Here is a 6610-nt window from a genome sequence, read left to right on the forward strand (position 1 = left end):
CTATCGTTCTTCTATCAGTTCATCTATATTCCCTGTGATGGTGCCGAGGCCTCGCCTCGAGAGAGTAAGACGGCTGCTGGTATTTGTGTGAGTGGAGGTAGAGAGCTGCTGATGTACTGCCGCAGCGTGTTGGTTGGGAGGGGGAGGGGAAGGGAGGGGAAGGGAGGGGAACGAACAGGTAGATGTTTAGGTTTAGATACTTTTATCTCCATTAAATAATACAAACTGTGATGACTCCTCTTATAGGAGATTTTTGGAGAATAGGGTTCTGTATTTGTGTCCCTTTGGGTTTCCTTTGGGGTTTCCTTATTTTATTATATGTATATATTGCTATGCTCGGACCGGTTATCTTCGCAACCGGGTTTTGAGTCTTGATATTCCCGTTTTTGACACTCTTTATATATATGATCTCGCGTTAGCTTATCCCGGTTCGTTACGTTATCGATCGGAGTGTTGCGCGTTCGAGTTACGGTTTTTGTTTACCCCTTTTTCTTCAAAGGCTCCTAGTTATAATCAATCATTCATAATACTATACGTACTAAATTTTTGTTTTAGAGGTCGTAATACCTTGCCATCTCTGAATTATGACTTAAGCATAAGACTCTGTATGGTAGGGTGTTACATACTTTATTTATTATTATTTTTTACAAATTTTATAATCCTATTTTTCTGTTTTTATTTAATTATCATTTTAATATTTTATTCGATCTTATTACGTGCATGGCACGTGCATGACACGGGTAATTACACTTGTTTGTTATTATATACAAGCATGACAAAATTTTACTATTCTTTGTCTTTTTTTTTCTTTATCATAATATTTTGGTCTGTTTTATTTAGTTGATTAAACAAGTGGATTGAAAAATGGCTTGTTTTCTAGTCAAATTAGGATAAGTTTAAAAAATGTCATCAAAGAACCTGAGTTAGATCAATGGAATCTGTATTTAGGTAGCTTCCTTTTGTATTTCTTAACCAGTTTATAATTGGAATGGATTCTCTCATGGGAAAATATTACATGACATCGTGATACGTATGGTCGAGTGTGCCTGATAAGTGTAATTGTTTTTGGGATCAGGGAACTGGGGTTACAACACTCAGAAAGAGAGAGAAGAAGCTGCGGCTATCCCCAGAATTCAAGTTCTTGAGCTGTCGGACTTCAGTAAGAAGTTGAAATGATTGTTTGTTGCCTTCATTGAATTTTCACTTTTTCAGGCGTCAGCATTGAACTGAACATTTTGTTACCATCTCATTTATAAAGAAAGTCAGTTTGTTGTGACCACAATCTTTTTATTTAAAATGGCTGCTGTAACTGTATCCTCTAATGTTATATAGAGAAATGTTTTTTCAGTACATAGTAATATAGTATATATACACACACAATAAATTGACAGTTGATTATTGAAACTCAAAACTGGTTTTCATTATGTAAGTGTTATGTTCAATAAGAAAAGATAGATAATAGATAGATCTACACTCTTGGATGAAGGCAATGTGTTGCTTTTATTTGGGTGGCTAAATATATTAAGTTATAACAATGTGGAAATAAATAGAGGAAATATGTGCCTCAAATGAAGCTGCAAGATCAATGTGGAAGATTCCAAAAAATACGATGCCACTCATAGTCATATGGGAATGACTATTTCGAAAGCAAATATTATTTGTGGTAATACTACGCTGAAAAAAGGTATGAAATACTTCGAGGATTTACTACACATCTTCCGTCTTAGAAGGCAGGTTTGGTCTCCATCAAAGTTATGCAAAATGGTAAAAATATTAATGCATAGATAAAATTATATTGTAATGCACGAAAACTTAAACAATAAATTCCATCAAGATAAAGTCAACTATATAGATCAAACAATATTATTATATTCAGTTATATATCATGTCTATAATAAATTCATTTATGTTGTAGATGAGCTTAATTAATAAGGTAACGGTAGCTCTTTTCACTCAAACTTAGATATTACCATAGGCCTTTCCTTTAAAGATCTAACATGCAAACCAAAAAATGTAATCTTACACTGTTAAAGTGTGTTTAGTTTGAAATTTGTTAAGCCACCTAAGCATAGCACCTTTTCAAGGGCATCAAGGCATTTTTTTTACTTAGATAAGTTTTTAAAGAACAGACATAATTCATAAAAATTACAACCATGTTAAGTGTATTAAAAGTGCCATTTACAAAAACTTAGATTAAATGACAAAAGAAAGAAACTATTGGCATTATTAAAATATTTTTACTTAAAACTAAAGTTTCAAAAATTAAATCAGTGATCAAACTAGTAGAATTAAAAGTTCAAAAGTTTAAAGATTTAATCGAAGATAAACCGGATATAATAATATAATATATTTATATATATGAAATATATAATTTTTTTAAAAAAATATTTTATTTTAAATCAGTTAACCGCTATAAAATGAGATCAATTTGACCAGTTAATCAATTATTTATAATCAAATTTTATCTTAATAAATAGTACTGATTTAATAATTGGTTTTTGGTTAATGAAACAATTTTTTTTTATTTTCGATCCAATTCTCAGGACAATACTTAAAACTATATCCTATATAAAACAATTTATAGTAATAATAAGTTAGTTAAAAAGTGAAAACTCAGGTGTAGCAGTCAATTTCACGTGAAGTTAATAACTAAGAACTGTTCTATAAAAATTTAGTCAAATTATTTAATCGCTTTCAACTGTCAACTTTAAAAATTTGAATAACCTTATTAAGGACGGTCCAAGTAACACCCTATTTGCGACATGAATTCCCTATCTTTGGACCTGAATATTTTGATACGATGCTAAATTCATACATAACAATATAATAAAAACATCGACAACTTAAAATATGACATGTGAATTATATTTTTTTTGCGTCACTAATTAATTTTTAAATATATATTATATCAATACTTTTATTATTTTTTTTTATATTTTAACAAAAATTATTGTTTTATTTAATTTTATAAAAAAAACTTAAATATTTTATTTTATATTGAACAAAAAACTATCTTAATTTTTTTAATTTAGTCAAAATTTAGTTAGCCTTAGTTTTGTAATTTTAAATCTGAAACCATTTAAAAATTCAAAATTCAAAATAAAAACATATATAAAAAATAAAAAAATAAAAAAAAGTGTTTGATCTAAAGTGTTCTTCCTGTCTGGGCAAAGAAGAAGTGTCTCCGTCAGTCGGTCACTCGGTCTCCTCTCTGCTCTTCTTTGTCCGAAGCTCTCTTCGTGTCGTCTCTACTCTGCTCTTCTTTCTCTCAAGCTCTGTTCGTGTAGTCTCTGGCCAAGAAGAAGACGAAGCTCTGTTCGAATCGTCCCCCCAGTTCCTCCACGTCGTTTTCTCGAATCGAATTTTGCCTTGTGAATAACGGTGGATCTGTCACTGGTTTCAATTCTAGTAGGGATCGGAGGGCGTGATGGTGTCGAGAGAGCTGTTCGGTTGGTCCCCGCCGCACATACAGACTCTCACTCCGGTGTCTGAGGTTTCAGAGCCGCCAGAGTCGCCGTCTCTGTATATTGATCCCGGTGCCGAGACTTCAGCGTCGCAACAGGTTGAGGTGGAGGAGGAGATCGAGGAGCCAGAGGAGGTTGAGCCGACGGCAGCTGCTGTTCCTTTCTGCCGCCTCTTCGCTTGCGCCGATCATTTTGACTGGTTCCTTACTTCCTTATGATCTGCTGCAGCTCACGGCACCGCTCTCGTCGTTTACTTGCATTTTTTTGCCAAAATCATCCAGGTTCCTCGGCAAGATGCCCAGTTTCACACGTTCAAGGAGGTTCGGTTTCGGGCTGGGTCAGCATTGGCATTCACCTCTGCATTTATTGATTTCAGAGGTCAGAGAATAAAACATGATTCTCATAAGGAGTATGCTGCCTACAACTCTGCATTGATGAAAACTATTAAGGGTGCAACAACTGGTTTAATTTCTGGCCCCCTCTGGGTACTGTTGTTGCCACCTGGAATCATGTTCCTCGTGTTGAGAGAAACGTTGCTCTTCCAGGCCTCATAAGAACTTTCAAGATGATGGGCAACTATGCATTGACCTTTGTTGCCATAGGAGGAGTCTACATTGGTGTTAAGCAGTTGGTGCAGAACGCTAGGATGAAGAGGGATCTTGTCAATGGTGCTAAGATGTTATGTGAACTTGAACCTTATTTTTCTTTATATAGAAACTAAATTCCAGAGTTTATTGCCTTTTGTTATTTTTTTTCCGCTGACATTTAGTTGTATTCCCTTATTTTCATTATTTTTCCGTGAAGCTCCTAAGTTGTTCGTTTTCCATTCCAACCAAGAAATTTTCTTGTTCTTAAAGCCCACAATGTCTTGTAGCCATAGCTTAAGGCCTAAGCATAATGTATCTCTTAGCGGTTGTAATTCAAATGAAACCTTTATTGCTAACTAATTGAAACTTTTCTTTTAATTAATTTCTGGAAAGAATGAGAATTATAGGATGCCATGATAAAGTTAGCTGTATTTTTTGTTGCTTGGGGCTATGTTAGTTATTATTGTAATGCTTATTCAGCCTTAAAATTTGTTTTACATAGATGGTTGGTCAGTTAATGTGTCTGCAAATACTGGCACTGAAAGAAGTCAATATGTGAATGCTGGAGAACTAAGTGGCAGCACTTCTTCACATGAAGGACTTAACAAGCTGATAAATATAGGGGTGTTAGCTTTAACACTGATTTGATACATAGTGATCTTATAGCGTATATAAACATTGTGGGAGCATAGAACTAAGATGTATTTTTTCCTATGTAAATTTTCTTGCAGGTACATATTTATTTGTCGCAATCGGCCAAAACCAAACCCACATTTAGTATTTTGAATGTTGCTTCTTGTGCTTCATTTACGCGGTGTTATTGGTTGGTTTGTCCAAATTAGCTATAGGTGATTCTGTCGGATACTATCAGACATGTAGAATTAGTTCATTAATTTTTATTAATTTTTTGTAGTATTGTAAATTTATTGATAGAATTACTTATTCAATCGCAGATAGTTATAGAATAGTCTTAAAATAACATAGCCCTGAATGTTCTTAACTTTTGAAATTAATTTCTCAAGTTATACTTATAAAATAGTTTTAATATAAATTTGTCAAGCGTCTATATTTTGTTATTTCCTTTTAATGATTTGTTAGCGTTTAAAAAAATGAAAGCTTAAAATTTCATGCTGACAAACAAGGATCATATGTTAAGGAAAGCCTTATTAATTATTATGCTTTTTCTCTCACTAATTCCAAAAAAAAGTATAGTCTAATTTTGATATGTAAATAGTATCTCCCAAACTGCGTTTCACTTTTTATTTTTATATGACAAAACACTTGCAAGAGTAAACACTTCATAACATAATAAAGCATTGTTGTCACTTTAAACCAATTAAATAAAATAGAACAAAAATAATTTGATACTAAATAATTAGAACAGTAATTTGCAAAAATATAGTGTACAGATCTAAATTCATACAGATATACAGATATTTTTTTTCTATTTATCTCATGCTGACACGTATAAAGAGCTAAATTGGTACAGAAATATAGAAGTGGATCAAGCACATCACACGTGCTTTTGGTGTGTGGCTTCAGGGAGCAGAATCTGGTACTGGTCAGTTCTCCTAGCTTGGTTTAGCCGAGCCGTCTAACTCCAAAGGAGAAGGACGGATGAAAGTGGGCTCCGTTATTATGTTTGTATTATGTGGCTAAAAAATTTTACTATGGAAGAAGAATGTGTGCAATGCAATTCTGTTGGTGGTACATGTGTTTTTATTTTGATATGGGATTTAGTAATCGGACTGTCCGATTACTTTATAAGTTAGTTTTTAAAATTTTGTTAATATCATTTGTTTGTTATAATTTTTTTTTATAAAAAAATAAAAAATCGGAGGGTCCGATTTTTATTCCTAATAAATCGGATGGTCCGATTTTTATTCCCAAACAAATCGGAGGGTCCAATTTTCACATTCTAAAAAATAAAGTTCCACATTTAAGAATAACACCATTATCCATCCATAATCCTAAAAAACCCCATTTCCACCCTAATATCAAAAATAATTTCCGGTATTATGTTTGTATTAATATTGGGCTAGACGTTTTTTGTAAATGCTAAATTTTTTTACTAGGGTGAATAGAATTAGACTGGCAGCTGAGGCCCAGCACAGTTGGCATACCTGTCCGCTTCAGACTGGTTGTTGGTTTAAAAACTCATGATACCTATAGTAGTGTGTGTGAGTGTGTTGTGTGTGTGTGAAACATGGGTGTAATGCCTAAGATTGAAGGCTGTCCAATCCACTTGACCAAAAAAATATTGATATCGAAAAATTAATAATAAAATATAAAAAAATTGTTAACAAAAATTTTGGTAAAATTATAATTTAATAATTAAAAAATTATTTAAATGTATCTTTAAAAAAATAAGTTAATCATTAAAAAAAATTTAAAAATATTTTGGTAAAAATACAATTTAATCAACAAAAAAATAATTTGTTAAAAGGTATTTTGATAAACAAAATTTAATCAAAATAAATAAAACTAACAATATTTATCCATAATGCTCCGTTTAGTAACAATAGACACAAAATAATAGACAGAAACACAAAAGCACAT

At 32.3% G+C, this 6610-nt stretch overlaps 2 long non-coding RNA genes across 2 annotated transcripts; both read left to right on the top strand.

Moving 5' to 3' along the window:
* Positions 885–1352, top strand: LOC107638078. The gene is made up of 2 exons (XR_001619727.2): positions 885–948; positions 1076–1352. It is a non-coding gene; the product is annotated as an uncharacterized LOC107638078 (long non-coding RNA).
* Positions 3095–4429, top strand: LOC110271282. The gene is made up of 2 exons (XR_002361838.1): positions 3095–3784; positions 3841–4429. It is a non-coding gene; the product is annotated as an uncharacterized LOC110271282 (long non-coding RNA).

Source organism: Arachis ipaensis, chromosome B04, assembly GCF_000816755.2.
Source record: "Arachis ipaensis cultivar K30076 chromosome B04, Araip1.1, whole genome shotgun sequence".
NCBI lineage: Eukaryota > Viridiplantae > Streptophyta > Magnoliopsida > Fabales > Fabaceae > Arachis > Arachis ipaensis.